This window comes from Archocentrus centrarchus, chromosome 23 (genome assembly GCF_007364275.1).
Source record: "Archocentrus centrarchus isolate MPI-CPG fArcCen1 chromosome 23, fArcCen1, whole genome shotgun sequence".
Taxonomy (NCBI): domain Eukaryota; kingdom Metazoa; phylum Chordata; class Actinopteri; order Cichliformes; family Cichlidae; genus Archocentrus; species Archocentrus centrarchus.
Window position 1 is genome coordinate 15,250,532 of NC_044368.1, and position 23,951 is coordinate 15,274,482.

A 23,951-nucleotide genomic window follows, 5' to 3' on the forward strand; every position below is an offset into this window, starting at 1 on the left:
ATTGTAGTTATAGAAGTCTGTTAGCAGGCAAATAAAAGGCCACTTTGTCATTAAAAAAAAAAAAAAAAAAAAATCATCAGATAAAAGTGCTGATCATCAATAGCCAGTGACAGGCCAGGAAGACCCAAAAGGCAGGAGTGAACAGAGGTGGAAAATTAAAGCAGCGCGATACGGGAGCCGGCTCCTTTCAGCCTCTCTCCCTTCAAGCACATGCAAATGAGCCCGTGCTGCTTAACTGCATCATTTATGTGGATAATAGCAGCATCATCATTACGGGAACTCAAATTAAATTACATCACAATTAGCATAACAAAGTGATTGGTTAAACTTTCAAAACAAATAACGCAGCTCTGCTAATGAACAGTGTTAATTGGCAAGTGTGCATTCTAAATAAAAAATGTAGGTAAACATGTGTTTCAGTTTAGCCATTTCAAAATTTACTTCCCCCACTTTTTTTTTTTTTTTTGGATAGGAGAAAACAGAAAAAGAAGACTTAAAACTGAATACTGCCAGGGGGATTTGTAAGCTGAAATATAAAATGTATAGCATTTAATTTTATTGCGCTAAAGAACCTATTATATTGGCAGACTCTGGAGAACAATGTAAATTATCTGCCTTCAAAATGGAGTTTGGCCAATTCTACATGTGAGCTAATCACATAGCTCATTATGCATTAGGGTATTAAATTATGAAGAAGAGTCCCTTTCACATTCCTGCACAAAGCCCTATAAAATGTTAATAATATGCCCACAATAGCCCAATACCATGCCTTGCTCACCCTCATCAATATTTAAGTAAACAAATGATCCCACTCGCCTTTGATAAAGATAATTAGTGCTTCACCAATTATCAGTCTTGTGACCTCTCTCCTCTTCAAACTAAACATCTGCTCCAAAGAGTTTGGGATTTTTTTTTTTCTCCACATGCAAAGAGAAGGAAGAAAAACAAATAAGTCAAACTTCAAGTAAAATCTTTGCCCTCTCAGAACACATATCTGCAGCTGATTAATATTTGATTGTTATTAGCTTATGAAAGGTTATTGAGTGGCTGTGCCCTTTTATTCAGTTTAATCATAGTGGTGCATCACTGTCCTCTTGATTTTAATGATCAATGATTAGCTTAGCAAGCGAGTAGCAACATCTGAAACACACACACACATGCACGCACACACACACACACACACATACACACGCACACACACATGCACACGCACACACACATGCACACGCACACACACATGAACACGCACGCTATCCAAATAGCACAAGAGCAGAAAATACCACAGTAAGTTCATGCACACACACACACACACACACACTGATTCACACAAAGCCACACCAGTACACACGCGCTCACTTGTACGCACGCACACACACACACACGCAGACATACACACTGAGCCATTCATCAACACTAATTAAGCAGCAGATTAACAGAGCCCGCAGACCAAGGCTGAACGGTTACACAGTGGGACGACCAACGGGGAAGGCAGGAGACACAGCCCGGCAATAAAATACAACCATTAAACACAGCCAAGAGCCTGGACTCGACTATGGGTGACAGAGGATTGATGGGTGGATGGATGATGGATGGCTGGATTGATGGATACATAGATGGATGGATGGACAAAGTCTGTCTGACTTTTCATTCTTTTTTTTTTTTTTACCTGAAGGTGAGAAGTGCCAGAGAGCTTGACCAGGGAACAGAGTGCTTGGCTCTGCCACCGCCGAGGGTGTCTAGCAGCAACGGCCCCAAGTCGACTGGTGTCACCGTGTGAAGAGGCAACACTATCTGTGTCATCACTTCAGCCGTGTTTATGGGGGATGGCATCATAAACAAGCCACCCCCCCCCCTTGCCACCCGCCACACAGCCCCCGCCCCAGTTCCCCCCTGCTCCCTTCCTCTCCTCTCCCTCTCTCGCCACCTCACCACCACTGTACCATTCATGCATACTTAAATCACACTCGCCCCATTAAAAAAAAAAAAAAGAAAAAAGAAAAAAAAAAAAGAAAGCCCAGACGCCTCTCCTGACAATTATTCTATCATTTCCAGTTGTCACCGGGGCAATTACCGATCGGGGGCCCTTGTGCAGGTCGGACATGCAGGCCCGAAAGAGGAGGCTTGAGTTGGGGGAGAGAAGGAAAAGAATGGGAGAGGCACAGCAGAGGGTGTGTGTGTGTGTGTGTGTGTGTGTGTGTGAGTGCGTGTGTATGTGAGAGAGAGAGAGAGAGAGAGAGAGAGAGAGAGAGAGAGAGAGAGAGAGAGAGAGCATGTATGTGTATGGAAGGAGGGAGGTGTGGGGGGGAAAGGGGGTAGTGTACAAAATGGAAATTTATGACAGAGAGACGGTAGCTTCATTCTCTCTCCGCACTGGATATAATTAGACCATCATTTCTTATGTCTAAAGCTGATGAAATTTCACAATTACAGGAAAACACTACTTATCATTTCATTCAGCAGTTTACTGGAAATGAGAGGTGCTGCAATTACTGCTTAATTCTCCACTTCTGGTGCATTTTTAGAAAATAAACCTCAGATAAGATTTTATTTATTTATCTCAGCTACTTCTAAAAAGTACTTATAAAGCATGTGTATCCATGCATTTGCTTGCAAACGTGTGTGTGTGTGTGTGTGTGTGTGTGTGTGGGTGTGTGTGTGTGCAGGTACTCTGCGTGTGGGTGGGTCCTGTATGAGACTGCGAGAGTGTGTGTATCTGAGAGTGTGTGGGGATCTTCACACTGCTGTGACTCGTCACAGGATGCTCGCCGGCTCTCCCCTTGCATCTCGCCTGCATGCTTACCAGGGAGGCTTGCGCTGCTCTCGCTCTAATCGCACATCTGCTTCTCTGAGCACTCTCTCTCTCTCTTTCTCTCTCTCGTGCAAGTGCACACGCACACACACACACACACACACACACACACACACACACACACACACACACACACACACACACACATTCACTCTTCCACACAACCTGCCGGACCTGCTCTCTACTTTGCTCTGTGTAGTCGGCATTGCTGAGACGAGAGGGAGACAGAGGTCCGCCGCTAAAGAGATGTGCACTCGCCGCAAAGGTATGTGTGTCTGGCTTTATACAAGTGCTTTTCCTTTCAGCTCCGATTGTGTGCATGTCAAAGTGTGTGTGTGTAGATGCAAAGAGTCTGAATGGGATTAGCGAAGGGCTGAGCGGCAGTCGGTAGCCTCCATACCGTGCATGGGGCACTTAAAAACAATTAAGCCGTAACACATCCACGCATCACCAAGTTACACGCTATCACCAAGCACTGCTATGTTATCACAAAACTAAGTCATAAATAGTCCAAAAGAGCCAGATAAAAATGACCTACCTTTTAAACAATGACTGCGAAATCCACTCTCCCTGGTAAGAAGCATTTGAAGAAGTATTCTCAGAAACCTGAAAGCATTACGGTGCATCAAAAATGAAGAGAAGGGGAAAATGCCACGGGCAGAAAAGTGGAGGCAAAAAAGGAAGAAAAAAAAAAAGTAGAGTAACTAGCTGACGCTTACTGTCAAAGACATCACCAGAGAAGTATTTACAGCGGTATTTACAGTAGTGCGAGGGGAGAGCACCTCTGCCTGGTCACGTCTGAGAGACAGTTGCCGTTTCAGTGCTGCCTAATTAAAACAAGTCAGGCAGCCCCGCTGGATTGTTTTGACGCCTGAGGACCAATAGTACACAAAAACCAGTGGCTTGATCGGCGGGGTAGGGGGGCTGGTCGTGGGGAGCAGAGAGGAGGGGGCGGAGGGTGGCGAGAGTTGGCAAAGAAATGCGGGGGGGGGGGGGGGGGGGGGGTACTGGAGGAATCTGAGATGGGAGGGAGACGACAAAAGGTTGAAAACTGGCGAGACCACCACATGCCGAATGCTTGCTTACTTTTTTAAAAAAAGATGATTATTAAAACTCTTATAAATACCTTTATAAAAGGTAAGTTTAAACATAAATGGCTGGTTAAACTAAAACTTAGTCTCAACACAGTTTAGGGAAAAGAAAGGATGAAATATAAAAACATATATAGGAGCAAAAAAAAAATAAAAATTTTAACACAAGCTGACAAACATTTCACAGCTTTTCTCCATCAGCCAGAATGTTTAAAGGCTTACTTTACCACTTGATAAAAGGGGAAAATGTGCTTGTATAAATGTTACATTCAGATATTTGAAGTCTAATGAATTAGGTCAGTATCTATTACTAGAAGTGCAAAAGCTGCCAATCCTTATCGCCTGCTGAAGAAGCTGGCAAAAGCTGAAACGAGCTGAACGAACCTCGGCTGGGATCAGATGTGCCGCATGTGATGCATTGACACGTCCCCCCCCCCCCCACACCCCATTGTAAACAATGCACAACAGGCAATGAGACGGAACATTTAGGGCTAATGGTGTTTGCCAATCTTTTTGTCAATTTTTTTTCCTCTCTCTCCCTTTTTCTCCCTCCCTCTCCCTTGCATGCCACAGATGTTTTTCTTAGTCGCTCCAACAGACAGGAATCTACTGGCAAGAAGAAAGGCTCGGTCTTCCCCAGGAGAGAGGAGTACAAAGCCCCCAGTCTGCACACAACAGATGCGGAAAGCTAGTCCATCTGCCACCAGCTTGCAGTGCCACATGGGCCTGAGAGATTTAATACAGGAGGGGACTTTTATTCATTTCGCTGCCTGTGTAAGTTTGTGCCACATAATCAAATACAAATACACATCTAAATCTGGCAGAGATGCAACTTTAAAATTAAATTCACACTAACGGACGCACACATGCGCAAGCATACAGACAGCCGCAAGAGGTTATAGGGAGTGCAAGATTCTTCTGTTTTAAAGAGAGGCACCCAGGGCAGCTATGACAGATTTATTTAGGAAAAGATGTAGCCCCCGACGCGGGGTAAAAGACCACTTGAACTCACAGCTCTGAGCAGCACACTGGTATAATTTAACAGCCTCTGAATAGCGCATTATCTCCCCGGTTCTACTGGAGCATATTTTAGCTGTATGATATCATTATTAAGAGACAAACACAGACCAAAAAAATGTAGCATTTTCATTAGTGTCAACTGTCTGAGCTCCGAGGCAGGGAAGGTAAACACCAAACATTCATGACAAGCTGAAAGAGACCGTGGGAGCTGAAGCAGGCGAGAGAAAGAGAGATGACAAGAGTGTAAAAGCAAGCAAGAGAGGGGAAAAAAAGAGACAGCGACGGAGAGAGTCAAAAGGGGCTAACATTAAACAACTGCTGTTAATTGCTCTAAGCATCCACATTACGCCAGTAATTTCTCCCATTTCTCTTTCAGCGGTAAGGGCTTCAGGCTAGAAAGCTCCTTCAGCCCCTTTAATAAACTACTCAGAGTGCCCCACTGGAAAAGACAAACACGAGGCCCCTGGCCTTAGAAACATTTGCCTCACTAGGGGGAATGCTATGCCTGTTTCTACACTTCTGTGACAATTGTGTGCCTTCTCCCTTCAGGTATTTGTTCCCCACATCTCTTCTTCCAGTGCTTTCTGCTGCCAAGGTCAACAGAGACAAACAGGCCCACCAGCGTCTTGATGTAGTGGCAGCAGAACAGTGAGAGGAGAAAGAGGGAGAAAATGGGGGAGATAGACATGTGTAGTGGGTACAGTGGGGAGGGGTGATGATGGCAGCAGCTGGTTACCAACCTCGACAAAAGCGACAGCAGTGGAGGAGCAGTGGATCTGAAATGCAGTCAAACTGCATGTTGATGATGGCAATGGATGCTTTCCATCTCCCAGCACTGCTATAATTTCCATAGGTTATACACACACAAACACACCACTACTATTTCAATTAAAGCCACACCGCCTCTGGGGAATTAGACAAAGTCAAGTTTCCTTCATTTCTGCCTTGACAAGTACATGCACTGCTGTAAGGTCAGGCAGCGGTAGCCGAGCTTCAGCTGTGTTTTTTAATAACACATTTTAGCCTAAATGTCTGGAATAAAATAATGCATGTGCCTTTAAAGAAAATTTGAATCTTCTCAGGGATTACAGGTGTAACATATTTATAATCCCCCCGCCCCTTTGAGTACATCTGTTGTCGTCTTATTTACTAAATGTTCAGCACCACTTGGAACATTTGGCAGAGCACCCGTCATTGTTCATCATCTTAACATGCTAGCACAGCTACCCTTACCACTGCACAAATTGGTGGCTAAAAAAAACAACTTTTGAGTTCTGCAAAAACCCAATATTAAATAAAAACCAAGGTCATCACATGTTAGGGGACGAGACAATTCAGTGTTCTGAAAAGGTTTCTAAATAGAGAGTTAACCTGACTTGTTTGTTTTAAATACTAGCTGTTCATTTTGGTCTTTTTATAGCAGATTCTTTCAACTTAATCAACACTCAAAGTGTTTGGCCATCCAAGAATGACAAGCAGGGATGAGCTGTGTCCTCAGTGTTGACAAAAGGAGGGAAAGGCCCAGATTCCCTCATTTCTGGCTTTATGGTTAATTCAAGTAAATTATACATTATACTTTTCTTGAAAAAACATATATATATATATATGAAACATCAATAATGTTGACTTTTCATGGTAAGGTTTGAAACTGCCTCTGCTATTCTCACATTTAAAAGCTATTTCTACAAAATATGTTACACATGAAAAAGAGTGCACACACACACACACACGTGCACACACACCATCACCTTTCACAAGTTGTCATACAAATGTTCCACAAGCACAATTCCTGTTCCACTAAGTCCTGCCTGCAAAGAATAAATGAATAAGCCAAATAAGGCATAATGAGGGGGTAGGGCTCTTTCTAGTCCTGGTCAATGCTGATCACACGATATGTTGCTTACGGCCACAGACCAAAGACTATTACGGCCCGGTGATTATATAAGTGGTTGGAAGGCAGCACCATTTTAATATACTGTACTTAAGTACTGGGGTATCCATGGCAACTTGCCCAGCACCATGCATTCAGAAAATCCCTCATGAAATGCCTATTAAGTGAATGATAATGACAGTTTCCAAATATATTTGCATATGTATTTGACAGCCAAAAAAAAAAAAAAAAAAAAAACAGAAGTCAATGGGGGTAGAGGGGTGCCTGATTGTTTCAATCATAGTAATAATTATAATCAATATGTTGACTTTATTTTGTTTGCTGCTATTGTGGGAAATATAACATTTTTAAATGAGCGATTAATGAAAGGCTTTGTCATCTGCACTGCTTTCAGTAAAACCAATGCTGGTACAGTTGATTATTATTGGTAATGTGTGTGAATTTAGGCCTCCTTGCCGTCCTCTGGGAGTCTCCACATGTGACTTTCATTTGCAACTCTGGCTGAGTGCCCAACAGGACATCCCTGAGAGAGTGTTTGCTTGACTCAATATCAACAGCCCGAATAAGCAGCTGGAGGGGACACTTCGGCCAAAACCATCCATCGGCTCTATTGAAAATAAACTAGGCTGTGCATTCACTGAGCCCAAAAATATCAACACACGCTGCAAGGAGCCACGTATAGCACTCCGCACTGTTCCGCTGGTGCCTCTCAAAGGCTTAATGATACCTGCGCCTCCCCTCCAGCTGCTTCTGCCGACGCCGTAGCTGCACACAGACGGCAGGTGGGCGGGAATTAAAGTATACATTACAGCAGAAAAATAAAAAGAGATCAAAATGACAGAAGTCAGACAGTTCAAGCTAACCGGGCCTCTTGAAGCGAAGGAGCTGGTAAACTAGCGACAGACACTCCAGGTTAAATTGGCCCTCCAGTGCCTCCTCTTATTTTCCCCACCACCCCAGCTGCCTCCAATGCCCACCCCCCAGTCCTAAAAAAAAAAAAAAAGCTTTTCTTCAAAAGCGTATTTGAATTAAACGAGTTGCTGAAATCAAAGGTTCGGCTGAGATGGATAAATTTAAACAAGCAAGTGCAGCTCACAGCAGTTTACCTGTTATACAGCAGATTGGAATGAGATGAAAGAATAGAGCATGGAAGACAACTTGCCTTTTTTCACAGTAGTAGATATTATCATATAGTAAAGGCAGCTCCACTTTAATTAGATTCTTACTAGGAGAAAAGTACATGCTACTGAGTTGTTGTGTTTTTTTTTTAATGTTCTTGGCCACTGAGATGTCATCGAGACGAAGAAGCAGCCAAAAAAAAAAAAAAAAGAGAGAGATTCAATAGTCGTCTCATGCATTCAGATTTCCTGTTGGGGGATGAATCTGAAACCCATTTATGACAGTGATCTGTAGTGTCTGAGGATCCCACAGGTCCAGCTCTGCCAAAGAGATTATCATTCCCAGAACCACGGCTACACAGTTGAATGGCAAAGAGACAAGCTTCACTGGCAGTCAAAAGAGCACAACACCTGTATATGCTATGCAACAACTGCTATCTAACATCCAAGGAATCCCATCAATGCACTCACAAGCAGCAATAAAAAGTGCTTTTACGGTGGATGAAAATTTAGACGCTGACCATGAATTAGATAATAGGGAAAGTTTGGGAATATTCCCCAGAAGCTGTTGTGACGTGGAGCTTTTAGTGGACTTCGCAGACCTCCCGATTACCTCAGCCTTCTGGCTCAATGCTGACATCGTGGCTATCCATTCATGACTAAAACACCATTCGACTTGATACCAATTACACCTTTAAAAAAAAGACCTGATCAAATTAATTGAGGAAAATGGCATTCTAGCAAAGAATAATAAACTCATTATATGGAAAATTCAAACTCACATATTCTCCACACCACAGCTAATTCAAACCTAATTTTTACTAGCCACTAATTTGAGAGTGAAGGGTTGGGGTGGGGTGGAGGGTCGGTGGTGTAGGAATTACATCTGGAGGTAATTCAATGTGTGGAACTGAGCCCAGTGGAGGCTGCAATACCCCCCCCGGTCCCACTCGCCCACACAGCACCAACAGGAAAAAAAAAAAAAGTCAGACAAGACATAGAGAAGGAACTATTTAGGTGAGTGGGACTTCCGGAGCACTGAAACGACACTTCTCACAAAAATGTTTTCATTATGCTGTCACCAGACACAGGCTGGAGAGGATATAGGTGCTGCAGGCACACACAGAGAGACAGACTGAAACACTGATAAATGAGGGGGGGGGGGGGGGGGGGGGTAGTTTTTTTTTTAGGAAATATGTGTATAAGGTGCAGGCTTCTCCAGACAGCTGCAATGGCTCAGGATTTAGCCAAGTATGTGGAGTTGAGGGAAGGTTGTGGGTTAATTTTTGACTCCACTGTTGGGTGTTGTGCCCACTGTAAAGGCTCAAGGTTTATGAGGAAGTCTCCCTCTCAAGTGACCAGCTACATCTGGGCTGCCTAAGTGGGCTGCCTAATAAATGGCACACTTTTTCAATGATCTGCCATTTCAAAGCTCTGAGTAAAGGGTATCCAGCTGTATCAATTTCACTGTATGGATGCAAACCTAACAGCTATTTGCGGGGAAGTATTTGTGTGGAGACTAGAAGTGGTAATGTTTGAAAGATTGTGCTTGATGACGCTGAAAGCAGTCACACTGACAGAAACGGTGGGGAACAAAATATAAAGTTTGGCTCCCAACAATCCCTGCAGGAGAACATTAACATGTGATAGAGAAACTCGCCTCAGTCCCTTCCACACCAGAACCCCCTGCTCTTCACTTAAATCCTTTGCCATCCCTTCAACGCTAAATGTGTTTTCCAAATGAAAATAAACGGAGTCCGACTGGTTTGAGGCAGTCATACTCTGGAATATGAGATCAAATAAAGGCTTCTGTGGAGGCTGAAAGGAGAAATGAAATGGCTTCTGAGGGGGAGATGTACCGAGTAATAAAATTACTCCTTTATATCTTCCTAAACAGCACATGTTCCCCCTGGAGTGGGTGAGGGCTTCACTTCGGTCAAAGACAAGTATGCAAGTGGTAATTTTTCCTTCAGGAAGATTCCCTGATACACTTCTGGAGACTTGGCGCACTGCAATTTTCTTGAAAACGAGAAACTATTTCAGCAACAAGTTAAGCGGAACTTTGGAAGTTTCACTTTGATGATGTGCCGGTACACGCTGTCATTGAAAGGTATGTTCCATTAAATTGGAACAGCAAGATGATTCATAAGCCTATTGCTTTTCAATGTGTTCAAACTAGGCCGAAATGTTCAACTGTATTTTATACTAACACATACAGTTGACTTAGTGCTGACCATGATGTACCACAAACACAGTAAATCATTTTTGGGATGAAAAATGTCTCTGCTTGGAAATTGGTTAGCTATTCCAATTATACAAGCACCACTCCATTTGGCATTGGGGGGAAATTTACAACAAAAGTATGAGTCTAACTACTTAAAATCATGCAATTGATTTGTATTATTAAAAAGCTGGTCACAATAATATTCAGATGGACTTTTTCCTCTACAGCAGAAGGGCTATATTAGAGGAAATTTGCAATCGGAGAGAATACATTATAATTCATTATACAGTAGCTATTAAACCTTCAGTAAAAATGCTTTAGTACAAGGATTGAGCCACTTATCAGACCTACTCACTACCTTTAAAAGCCGTCCATGTTCAGTGCTCTGAGTGGCAAAAACGCAATCGCTGATGACTTTGAAAATAGGACGAGATGTACAATTTATCAAAACAGAAACCGATGGCAGGGATTTCAAAGAATCAAAAGGTTGTAACTGTTTGTTCAAAAATCACAAGAGAAAGGAAGACTGCAATTTATGGAATTAGAAAAAGAAATTCAGAAAACCATTTTTAGAAGTTATCAACAGAGTACCTTGGATTATGCCATCTGCAAAAAAAAATGACTAAAAAAGGAATAAGTGTAAATAAGAAAAGTGTATTGTTTGCTGGATGCTTTTCATCTTGTGAGGCATTCACGGAGGGATGCACGGATGAAAACGTTTCATCTAAAAATCTCTTCATCTTTCCAGCATCATACATACTGTGTTCTTTTAATGAGATTAATCCAAGAAAGTTACGCATCAAATTACTATAGAGTTTCAGTTTGGCATGTAATTAAGTGGTTTACTGTAATAAATGTTAGTGCTGTGACTATGAATGAACTTCTTCTTTATACCCAGTGACAACCAGCAAACCTGTACTGGTTACAAACATATACGAGGAGACGGCAGACTGATTAGAAATCTCATGACACCAGGCTCCAAAAATAGTGAGCAGATCATGCACGAGTGGCTTATAACACTTGTCAAGCTATCATTGTGCACGACTCTTAATTTACACAAAGACACCCAATTATACTTGCAGGCAACATTCTCAACACTGTGCAAACTTAGGAGACAATAACTTTCTCTCTTTATTGTCATTTGCCCCTGTCGAAGCCTGCTGCCATCTATTCAAGAAGACAAATGGCAAATGGGATGTTTCTGACAACTTAAAAGTACCCATCAGCTGCCTGTTAGACATCTCCCTGCACATCCATCTCCTGAACCTCCCCCAAACAAACAGCAGGCTCCACTTCAAATACATAGCAGGACTATTAGGTAATCTTCTCCTTTGTTCATTCTCCCTGAGACTTGGTGACTAACCTCAATCTCTCCCTTTTCCACCTCCTGCCTTCGAGCTGACAGAACTAGAGGAGTGCACCGCAGTGAATGCCTTGAAATTATCTTATATTTTCAGAGACATTTTATTTATTGTTGTGATGATGATGGTATGGTTATAAAGGGAGAGGGGGGAGAGAAGAGCATGGCGGGAGCACAGGGGCTCTTTGTTTTAGGAGAGGACAAGGAGGTTTCCTTTGGATTTTCAATATCCTGCAAGGTACCAAACAGTTACAGTAGTCTAGTGTCTGAACTTTTTTTTTTTTTCATGGAGGGGAGGGGGGTACAGAGGCTTGCTACGTGTGTCTGTGAATTGTTGCATGCTTCTTAGTAAAATGCCGTGTGGCTTCCAACAAAGCCTGGGAAATCAATCAATCTGCAAAGAAATACTCCATACGCCAGATGTGGCACTTGGAAAAAATAAAGACTTAAAAAAAAGGCTCGCCTGTCCAAAATCATGTTGAAATCAAATATTTATTACAGATGAATCGAGCTGTCAAAGTGCTACCTATTCCACTTTGAATTTCTGCTTGTTATTTTAGGTGGCTTCACGAAGGCATAGCCTGTCACATCTTTAAGTGTGTAAACATCTCACTCTGAAATATATTGCCACTATTTACAAGTTGCCGAGCAGAATGAAAGACAAATGTTTCATTAGCAGGTGACTTTTTTTTTTTTCTTGGTTTCTTTTACAAGTCTTCAGTAGTCCCGCTTCTTGACACACATACATGCCTACACTGAGCATAATTATAAATGCAAGGCTTGCTATAGGGAGCTGAACTTTTCACACCTTTCAAAGCCACAAAATTGGATGGTTTTGTGGTTGTGCAGCTGCCGCTTCGCGCTAATGCAAGGCGGTGTCATATGAAAAATATTCCTCTCCCCAAACCACAGGGCTGGTCATTAATGAAACACAGGCCACGCAGTGAGGTCATACAGAGTCTAGATTTCAGCAGCCACACTTAAAAACCGCTCAGAGAGAATAGAGAAACATGAACACAAATCAGATTCCAGCTCCAAGGACGGGAAAAATAAATAAATAGAGAAAGGCACTGGCCCCTCTCACATTTTCCCCCAGCGCTCTGCAAACAACCGTCAACTGCAGCTCAGAAACAGCTCACAATGAGAGCAGACTAAACAATCTGGTCCCGGCCAAGGAAAATGCTAAGCAACTCTGCACACAGGATGTCTCACCCTAATTGCCAACTATCAAATCTCACAATGGAATCTATCCATTTGGCAAAATCTTTACAGCAAACTTGGCAATATGGCTTTGCTTTTAAAAGTGTCAACTTTTTTGATGAAAAGGCTGGACACATAAAGATGGGGAAATACTGCTGTCAAGAATTTCATTTCCATCTTGGATTCGACCGGGTTTGTAGAGCTTACAGGAAAACTACCAATAATGTGTACTGAGAGGGAGAAAAACCTTTTATTGGACAAAGGTGCTAGGGGTCTTGTTAACGAGTGATTAAAATCCTCAGTATTAAGATAAACAGACTAAATGGGTCCCCAAAGACGTGCAGACTCAGGAAGGAGAGGGAGCGAGGGCAAGCCCGAGTCAGCAAGAGGGTCTGACAGACTGTGTAAGGGAGTTGGGCATGCATGGGAGCGTAACTGGATCCTTGGGACTGGTATAAGGCACAGTGTGACCAGGAGGGACAGCGCTCTAAACAGGAAGCTAATGGGACGGTCTCCACCATCTACCATGTGGCATTGAATTTTCCAGCCAGTCAAAGCCACACTCACAGAGACCCCATGACTTCAAACAGCCAAAATAGCAGCACATTCATGAAACAGAACAGAACTACTGGGAATTAAAGAAGGCAGGAAAAAAGAAAACACACACACACACACACACACACACACACACACACACACACACACACACACACACACACACACACACACACACACACACACACACACACACACACACAAAGGTAGCAGACCTCAACAGCAGATGGTAAAATTAACATTTCAACAGTTCCTTCCTTTCATGTAGGTCTCAGCAGAACTTTTTCTTAAAAAAAAACAAAAAAAAAAAACAATAATAATAATCCAAAAGTAAGAGGGGCTTGGGTTTTTGGTAAGATACAGTGGTGTAGAAGGCATCTGGAAAAGGTGAAGAGGAATATTGGCTTATTGCTCCTGATGGTCCACCTCTATGAAAAATTAAATAGGTCTGTTTTGCAGGTTTCCCCTCTCTAGAGTGCCCTAAGCTGTGTTATGGAAACATCATCTTGGTAATTTATACGCCAAAGAACACCTGTGATGAAAGAAAATAAACTATTCCTCCCTTTCTTTCTCCATTTAAAACCTAACACTTTGACTTTGCGTTCTCCTCCTTTGATGTTTCCCTTTTTCCACCTTTTTAATGTCCATGCAGTTGGCTTATTTTGCAAGAAGTTGGCATCTATTGTCGAGTTAAGTCCTTCACAAAATGCTTGTCAGATTTCATTTTGAAGTCTTGATATAAACTTCAAAAGGTGCTGTAAAGATGTTATCATGGAGAGACGGAAAGACGGAGGCATCTCTAATAAAGACCCAAACAATGGACAGCCTCTCTCATTTCCAACCCTGTCCAATGGAGCGTCTCAGTAGTACCCATTAATTTGGACACAGTTCTGGCTAAATTACATGTGTTCCACCTCTGTGACATTTTAAATGCAATTAAAAGCTGGTTATGGAAGTGTGCACGGACTTCCCTGTGATGAAGGGAAATCACTGACGTGATTAACATGCAAACGAGCTCATGCTGGCAGACTAGATTGGGGTTTGAAAACCTCAATTACTTTTGTGTGATTATCTATTTACCAGTACACAGATTTCCATTTCTCATCTCCAGCCGAGTTCCCCATGCACGAGCTTCAATTATACGTGGCACACCTTTATTTATGATGCGCACGATGCTGAAATACAAGCTGTAGTTATTTTTTACTGTGATATATTGCGTCTTTACAGGCTGCTCATGAAGCAGGACCACCGGTTCAAGACTTCTTAATGTTGAGCCATTTGCTTTGTGAGCACTTTACATGATCTTGACCCCCACCGACCTCCACACCTCCAATCCATCCACCCAAGCCCTATTTAAACTCAGTTTAAGTCTCACTCTGTTACACAACAGGAAAACTAATTGACAAATGGTGGCCATAGTGGAGGACTTAGCTACATTTTTAGACTTGAATACTTTCTGTTTATTTCAACTCATAACTACAGTGTAAGAAATATCCCCGTTAAATAACAGTAAAGAAATGGAAGCTAGATGTGCCAGCATTTAAATCTTGTTTACAATTCACAGTAAAATCTAAAATTTACAATCTAATACTGAGAGATATTTGGTTGCCAACACACTGTGATATCTTCTCTTACTGTTATCTCTTTAAAAATTACTCTAAAATATATTTAAATACTGTAGATCCATATGCATAAACACATCAATCAGCATGCAAAAGAGGTTCTCGGTTTGCATGACCTTACACATGAACCCTAAACTCAGCGTCTTGTCACTCTTGAACTGTGACAGTCTTGCTCCACCTCTACTGCTCCTCACACCGCAGTTACAGGAGTGCTGCTGTTATCAACGTTATAACAACCTCAAATAGTGGAAACCACATCACACATCCAAAATATTAATAACAGAAAGTCTAAACACTAAATAACTAAAACGGCCACAATAACATTGGAAAATTATTGATTTTTGACTTAAATATTTACATTCCCACAGGTGAACTGTCTCCGGACCCATTTAAAACTTACTTATTAATTTCTTTCTGCTGAGATTGTGACAAATGACGCAGCAGAATTTGATGCAACATGATTTTGCTTTTACGACTTTTGGGCAGACTCTAGCAATAGACTGAGAAAAGTGCTTGAGTGGTCAGTGAGACTAGAAAAGCGCTATATAAATATTAGTATATTATATGAAAAAAAGGAAAAAAATATATTGTATTAGTCCATAAGATTGTAAGTAGCTTGTTAATAATAATTTTTTGGCATTTTCTGTAATAAACCACAGTCAAGAAGAACTGTAGATTATCATAAAAATTTTCCATTTTTTTTAAATCAGCAGTTTCATGCAGTAAATCACACTGCCTAAAATGAAAGTCTTAAAAAGAGTGTCTATTAGTAAAATGGTCTAATATGCAGTCTAGGAGAGTGTGTGGTGACTAATTGCAGATAAAGATAAAACTACATCAAGGAAGGAAATTAACTGAAGGAATATCTAACAGTGTGCATCCTCTTCCTTGGAATGAGGAGAAGAATTCCTAGCAAAACAAGAGGAATACACGCGGATTCGTTTAAACAGTCAAACAATCACAGAAACTCTACATATTCAACTTGTTTTGCAACTTTAAGAAAAACAAGCATGAAACGAAACAACAATAACAGAAAATGAGAACTTTAATGAACTCTCTTAGTAACTGTATCAATGTGTACTTACATTCAAACCATTTTATCTGTAGGATATTTTTCTTTTAAAATAATATAGTGCACTTTTTTTTTTTGCCAGTCTTCTGCCGGTTTCTCTGTGCCCAGGGACAGAAGGAGAGAGGAAGACACACATATCTGTGGCACAGCCAGGCTTTTCACATTGTGCCCAGCATACATAAAACATGCCCTGTTGCTTCAGCTGGAGCAAAAAGGAAAACAGTGCCATCAAGTGAAATATTTGAGGATTCCTCAAACACCTTTGCAGATAGATCTATCATGTCATCAAAGAGAAACCAGTAGAAGAAGCTGGTTTCCTTTGATAAACCTTAATTAAATGGATTTATTTATCCAGAATAAGAGATTGTTTCTCTTGTCAAAACGATGGCTCGTCACTGTTAATCACACTGAACTTATGTATTAATTTTATACTTTAAAAAAGAAGTATAATTCAAATGTATTCCATTCCTCTATATGTTGTTAAGAATAAATAATCCACACATCTGTACTCTGAATGAGAATGTTCAGCACCTCCCACTCAACTAGTGAGATGATAAGACAAGGATTAAACATGGTTCTTTGCTGACTTCATGTTCAGAATCCTGTTCAAGGTACCTCAGGAACAAAGGGAATCATTATTGCTATTTGAACTCAGTTGCCAGGACTTGGCTACACCATTGGTATAAGGTTGCTAGAGCAGCGAGGAAAAAAAAGAAGCAGTGGATATAGCATGTTGAGTGAGTGAAACTGGTGGTGATGGCTAGAATCATGAGTGAGAGAAAATAAAAGAGAAAGGGAGAGGGAGAGCTTAGATAATAGCAGATAATGGACAATTAACTCAGGCTAGTAGTGCTTGCTGCAGTGAATAGCAGCTTCTGGTGCAGCAAGTCCCCGATCACCACTCAGCCATATTCACACTGGGAATACAGGCAGTATCAAGCTGCAGGCTACTGGGCCTCAGAGGTGTACACGCTGCATTAGCAATCTCCACAATGCCTTCAAACAAAGCACGATACCAACAAAGTGTCCCAAAGTGCAAACGCAAGCACTCTGCTGATGGGAAGTCTGTGGTGCCATAACCTTATTCATTGTTTCTTGTCCTTTCACCACCAAATAAACCCAGGAGCTGTAAATCCATTTAAAAAAAAAGTGACATACCATTCCTGTCTGCAGACATGGAAATTAGCATAATTAAGCCTATATAAAAGCTAATTGCATAAATAAATGAGTGAATGTCACCACTGTGCATCACAGGAACAATGCATGTGTTCATATCAGGGGCCTCAGAAGTGTTTTAACTTCCCAATCAGCCCCCTACTCCCTTCAAACTCCATCTAAATCTATTGATCTGTGAAACACAGGGACTCAGGGGAGGCAATTCACTTAATATCATACATCTAATGATGAGATGAATAACGATTATACCATTTGGTAATTAAACGTCTTACAAACCATTTAACTGACTGTGTGTCTGCAGGGGTCGCTGGAGGTCATAACGATTGTTTTTCATTTCTTGCTTGGTACGAAAGCAGGAGACACACGGGAGGTAGGGCTGGGGGTCGATGGTGGTGGAAAACAGTGCATGACACAATGGTGAAAACACACTAATGATTGTTAGCAGCTATGGCACTAATCTCTAAAGCTGTCAAGCCTCCAAAAGGCAAGTAGTATGGCAGAGCAAAGGAAATGAGGAAAATAAAAACAGTAAAAGGTCTGGCTTTCCATTATTTGATGTTTTTTATATTTTTAGAAATATTATTACCTTTCTTGCTTTTTTTTTTTTTTTAGAAAACAAGAGATATTTACAATATTTATGGCCAATCCTTAAATAAGGGTGATCTAAAAAGGAAAAAAAAAAGTTCCTCCTTCTATTTTTGCAAGAAAATAGGAGGTGTCTGTACATAAAGGTGTGTTTAACACATGCTCTGAGAGCCAATTTACTGTCAACATCCACAACCCTAATCCCTACTTACAGGCAATAATTACCCATCATTGCTATCTCTGTGTGTTGTTGTATGGTTAAGCCCTGTACTGAGCTTATATTTTCAAATGTACTCCAAGTCCAAAGATGACAAGAGGGTCAAATAAAAGAAAAGTTCTCAAATGGTTTTTAAAGGCTGTACAAACCTGCACAGAAAATGTCTAATCACTTTGTAGAGTCAGCCTCTCATTTATCCTCAGGGGGGCTCACAATATGTTCCTGTAGCTGGCTGAAGTACATTCGCACAGCATTTAGTCATAGAGGGATGTGTCTCGTGCTCCTGGCTCCTTATTGAATGATAGCTAGTAAACATTGTCATTCCAAAGAGAGACAGGATTAAAGCCTGCTTTGCCCATTGAGGGGAACAGTATGCGGAAAAAGAGAAAGGGAACAATAGCCAAATGGAGGACGGTATCACAAGGGTCCAATGTCTGCTGTGATGAATATGTGGGAGATTATAACCCATTCCATCATTTCCATAATGTAAAATTCTTTCTTTTTCACCCGCCAACTATTCACTAAATAAATGAGAAAACTATCACCCGCACAGCAATATTTGACAAAAGGCAGAAGGGAGGGAGACTGAGTTTTGAATGACCCCCGTGCCTTTGACAATATAGGCGCTGTCCGGACACATTCGGAAGCAGCGGAGTGAGTAAGACCTGGTAGAGTATTTATCATTGGGCACAATGCAAATGTATTACCATGTCACCAATACCACTTTACAGCATAGAATGGAACTATACTGAATACAGGAGAGTTTTAAATAATACCAGGCGAAAATATGAATGGAGGGCTTTATTGGTGTGTGGCTTTAATACCTCACAAGTATTCTAAACTGAGGGATCATTCAGTGGGCATTGGTTTAAAACCCTGCAGCCACAAAGAGTCAGCCCTCACTTTTAACCAATATGCTAACTAGCCTAGCTATTAAGTCTATCCAACAAAAATAATTTGAATTGGACTGACTGAAGTCAGAAGTGTCTTTCAAAAGGCTAGATTAAAAAAAAAAAAAAAACTTCTGGAAAGAAAAGTATAATTACAAAGTTCAGACTAAAGAGAGTGCTAATAAATGAAGCTGAAATGTAACTTTTAGCCAAGCAGCAACCTCCAGGGCTAAAAAAGAAAGTCAAAACCTGCAGTTCCTCAGAAAGGCATTTGAGACTGGCTCCAAAGGTAAAAGAATGAACATAGACTCCCACATGAAAATGCCACGCTTTAAATGTTTTAATGGTTAAAGTTGTGCTTTATAAGCGGTTAGACAGCTTTGACTGGTAGGTGAATTCACACAGATAGCTGTAGGTGCTAGTAGCATCATCTCTGCTGGTTTGAATCACTGAAACTCTTGATTGTGTTTGTGATGTGGGGACTTTTGGGAGAATTTCTAATGCAGTTAAAAAATACTATGCTTTCTTTGTGGTACAACCCATATAACAAATCTATGCTATTTTACTTTGCATTAAATAAGCATAATTTATGTCTGTATAATGCAACTACTCTATTCATGGCTGCACCTCGCTAACCAAACTTACTAAAATTAGCTGATAACTTCACCTTAAACCTTCTCTCTAATACAGTCACTTCTAGCCCCCCAAAAAAACAAATACAGTGATGGCTAAAAGCTAAATTTGAGACTTCAAAACTGGGCATCACGAACTCCATGGATGACAACATAGTAGCTACATCCATCTTTTATATACAGTCTAAGCGTTTGGCTGTGAGTAAGCTGTGAAATATGTGAAAGCTATCTGGTTAAGCATGACTTACTTACCTGCTAGGAAATTCAACAAGCAAAGAATAAAATGTCTTTTTTATTAGATCTTAAAATAGATACTAACAATACATTCTGTGCTTGCTATATAATCGACCACTTGACTGCAGATCCTTGAGTCCAACTGTTATTTTTCTAGAGAGCTCCTCAAAAAACATTAAACTTGTGAAATTCCTGAGCCATAGAAAATATCTCCCCACCCTAGCTCTGCTCACACCTCAACCTCGCTGACATCTCTTCAGCCATTCACTTCATATGTGTGTGTGTCTGTGTGTGTGTGTCTTTGTGTATGTGAAAGAAAGAAAGACTCTGCAAGGTTACATGCATGCGAATGGGTGTGTGTCATCTGCAAGATCTCAGCAGCCTATTCCAGAGATTTCTCCCATGGTAACCCAGTTTATTTACTTTATCTGCAATATAATGCTTCAGTGAACATTAGCAACTTTGAGACACAAGTTTCAATCAGTCATCCAGCGGTGGTGCAAGCAGGCTCGTGCGTGTGTTCATCCAGGTGCGGAGAAAAGATGAACACCACCTCTTTGGCTTTAAACTCAAAGGACTGACAAAAGAGGTCCCGAAATAATACAAAATCAAAATGGACAGCGGGAAAGGAGAGAGAAGGGAAACAAAAGAATAGTAGAAAAGCAAAAACAGAGAAGAAAGCCAGAAAAATATACTGTGCAGGACAGTGGGTAGAAGAGCTGGGGAGGGGAGGTAGAGGTGAATTTTTAAAAAATGACAGCGAGAGAAGCTAAATAAAAATGATACTGTGTTGAGAAATGGGGGGAGAGAGAAAGAAGGACAGACAAAGGGAATGATAAAAAGAGAAAATGAAAGAGAAGGCCTGGGAAAGAGGAAGAGAAAAAGAAAAGGAAGGGAGACAAGATGTTCTCTCTGGGTAATGTGGAGAGGGTCTTGTCCAATAAACACAGGTGAGCGGCTCGACAGGCCAGGACCACCAAGCTGACTGACAGCTGAGAGCTCTCACTGACCGCCAGCTTTATGTTACATGACACGAGGAGTGCAACTCATCAGACAAAGAGAAACTGCCTGCACCTCTCAGAGTGTGGGAGGGAGCGGGTGGAAAGCACACACGTACGCCCACATGTGCTTTTGCACGGCTGTTTAAAGCGGCATCCACGTACCGTGGCTGCAAAGTTGCAAACACAAGAATATCCGCTCTCTCATACGGCCAGACAGGAGGAAAGCCCTGCCATTTTCCTTCACAGGTGAGCAGGCGAAGGAAACACCCCGGTGCTCCAGTTACTTAGCGGGAGAAAGTGAGAAGTCGTAGGGTGGGGGGTAGGATGTATGCTGTGTGCCGACTGAATCTTTTCCACATGACGGGCCTCGGGCTGTTTTTGTCAACTGCACTCTTGAGCAGCAAGGAGTCAGGTAGTGTGACCACATGATTGCCAAAGAGGCACTGCGGTGAGAGGGGGAGAAATGGGGAGAGAGAGGGAGTGGAAGGGAAGAGAAAAGCAGAGAGACAGAGAGAGAGAGAGAGAGAGGGGGAGAGAGACAGAGGGAGGGAGAAGGATTCGGGGGCCGGAGACAGGACCGATGCAACACGCATGATGAGGTGTAATCACAAACCCCATTCAGAGTGCAGTGGAGTTTGTCAACATACACACATTCACATTCCACTGTCTGTCAGTTCTATGACCCAAATCGAGCATGCTGTGTGAGTGTTTTTCCACACACATGAATACTTTTTGCCCATTTCGCCTCCAACCAGGTAGTAGCGGCTGCACTGTCTAGGCTTGTGGTTTGTGGTGAGGAAGTCAGATTCCAAGCTCTTGTAGGATTTCACTGCCGCCTGTATCCCTTTTCAAGCTGCGATCAAATGATCATTACGAACAAAGGACTTGGCTTGTTGCCTCTGGAGTAAAAGCTTTTTCAGTGGCTGTGACCGTGCGGTTTGATTGGAAACTTTTACTTTAAGAGAAAATGAGGGAGGAAAATAAAAAAGAAGAAGGTCCTATCACAGAGAATCCATGTAGTTATGACAGACTTATGTTAACAAAACGTGCAAAAAGTTAATTCTGTTGTAATTACATTTAAAATAATGTTTGATTTTTATTATCTCCTAAGAATTCAGCAACAGCTTCTTGGCACCTCAGGTATTTCCATGTGCTCCACCGTAGCATGCGGACCCTTACATAAACAGAGCTCATCAGCAGGTTAAAACACTGTAGGATTTAGTTTATGTCATGATGGTGATATCCCTATAAAACACTGTGCTGGGAAGGGCTAACATAAACTTTGGACTATTTGTGCAGGCTGAAAAATGAGGCTGCGTGACAGCTTGGTGATAACACACGAGTTCAATCTGTCAAGACAATCAGCATTCAGACCTTGGGAGAAGAATGCGCGACTGTGTGCGACCGACTCACTGGACACGATCACCTGCGAGCGAAGCCCACTCATAATTCGTCCCACCTGAAATAAGGAGTTCAAACTAAAGTCAGGCCTCTCTGATGTCATGCCTGCCTCAGGTTGGGTTTCACAATAATCTCAGGCTCTTGGAGAGATGCCATCAGGCCCAGCTTCCACGCCCCAAGATTTTCTTGAATTAAATTGCAGGGAAAGAATAACACTTGAAACAGTAGATCCTTGCTCCCTTTACTTCAGAAATTAAGCTAGCGCATGCGGTATTTCCAATAAGTAATTTCTAATATGAGTCACACACATCCAGAACTATTGGAGGGGCCCCAAAGTATGCTGAGGCAAGCCACCTTTGCTGAGGGAAATTAACCTTTTTTTCCTGCATGATTTTCTCTAAATACATTTTCTAGATTCAGAATAATTCATACATATTAGAATAAATATTTGGTAATTTATAATCCGCTGGATAACAGCATGAAAGAGAAAGAGAGGGGAATACCACAGAGGATCAATACACCCATCCAGTAATGATGGCAATACTCACTCTGAACCTTCTTGCCAACTTCATTCTCATAGCAACTGTGCGCTCAGGATAAACACTCGCCATGCAATTTCTTTTCTTTACTTCTCACCCAGCATCCTCCATCTCCCCATCCTCTCTTGTTTTTCTGCTCTGACCCTCAGTTATTTCTCTTTTAGATAGATGTGAGTGAGATAAAAGCCTGATAGTTGCTAGGAAAAAGGTATAGCGTGGAAAAAGAGGCAGAATCTGAAGTGTTTATACTGAGAAGGAGACCTGGACTGGATTCAATCTTCTTCTTAAATTGGGTTTTATATGGAGCATTCACACCAGTTAAATGAAAAGGAAAAAAAAAATCTGGAACTATAAATGTCAGGTATGCAAAAATAATTCCTTCATGGAAGTAATATAAGAACAGGACATCTCCTAATCAGAGAGCTCAGCAAAGGGCAAGATGTCATTGGCTTTTCCTCCAATTTGCTCACAGCATGACATAATCAGACCCTAAACTAAACTTCATTAAATCGAAAAATGGAAACTGGTGAACTTCCAAAACTTTCACCCCCCCCCTTAAGTGTGAAGACAAAACAGTGGACCGTAGAGAGAAGGGTGCATGAAGAACAGCAGCAGATTCTTGGGAAAAAGTAAGGAGGGGGGTGAGACAGAAGGGAAAGTAAACCTTTGATGAGTAAGACTTTTTTTGTTAAGCGATGGAGCTTAACTTTAAAATATTCTGGGTGGCAGTGAATGGGGGATTGACCAATGGCCCTGATCTCAGCCACACACGGGGGCACTGGGGTTAATGGTGGATAAAGATTAGAAAAAAAAAGGGGGTTGCTTTGCCTGATCTCCATCCACCCCCACACCCCGACCCTGCAGTTTTCACCTTCTCCACCAATCCCAAATCAGCTAGACAATGGAGACTGCCAATGGGGAATGATCCGAGTCCCTTTGATTTCTGCCTCTACCCCCTCGACTGCTCCGAGTGCCCAGGGTAAAGACCCATGGAGGTTCGCCTGTTTGCCCACTCACAGGGACGACAGTGAGCAGGCTCAGAGAAACCATCTGAGGATTGAAAATGGAATGACAAGAGGTCTCTGATCTATGACAAGAAATCAATTTCAAACTGGAAATGTGCACAGAGAGCTGTTCAGACTGAGCTGCAGCTTCTTTAAAGTAGCCAAAGATATGCTTAATTGCTGTAGATTTTTTTTTTTTATGTGTATCTACAGTGGAAGTGCAGCTTCCAGTGTTGGGGCATCTACACTTTTTTTTTTTTGCAATGATTAGAGGGACATTTTTAGGCTAGCAGATATGCAGTAAGAGTTC

General features: G+C 41.7%; 1 protein-coding gene across 3 annotated transcripts in view; it reads right to left on the reverse strand.

Moving 5' to 3' along the window:
- Positions 1-23,951, reverse strand: part of foxp2 (forkhead box P2) — a 100,736-nt gene that overhangs the window by 65,274 nt on the left and 11,511 nt on the right. Inside the window, exon 1 of one of the 3 annotated variants that reach the window (XM_030720268.1) lies at positions 3,348-3,520. The exons of the other annotated variants lie outside the window; for them this stretch is intronic. The gene's annotated coding sequence lies outside the window, so the exon portion shown is untranslated. Of the gene's footprint in view, positions 1-3,347; positions 3,521-23,951 lie in introns of those variants that run through there. 3 annotated transcript variants of the gene reach the window in all.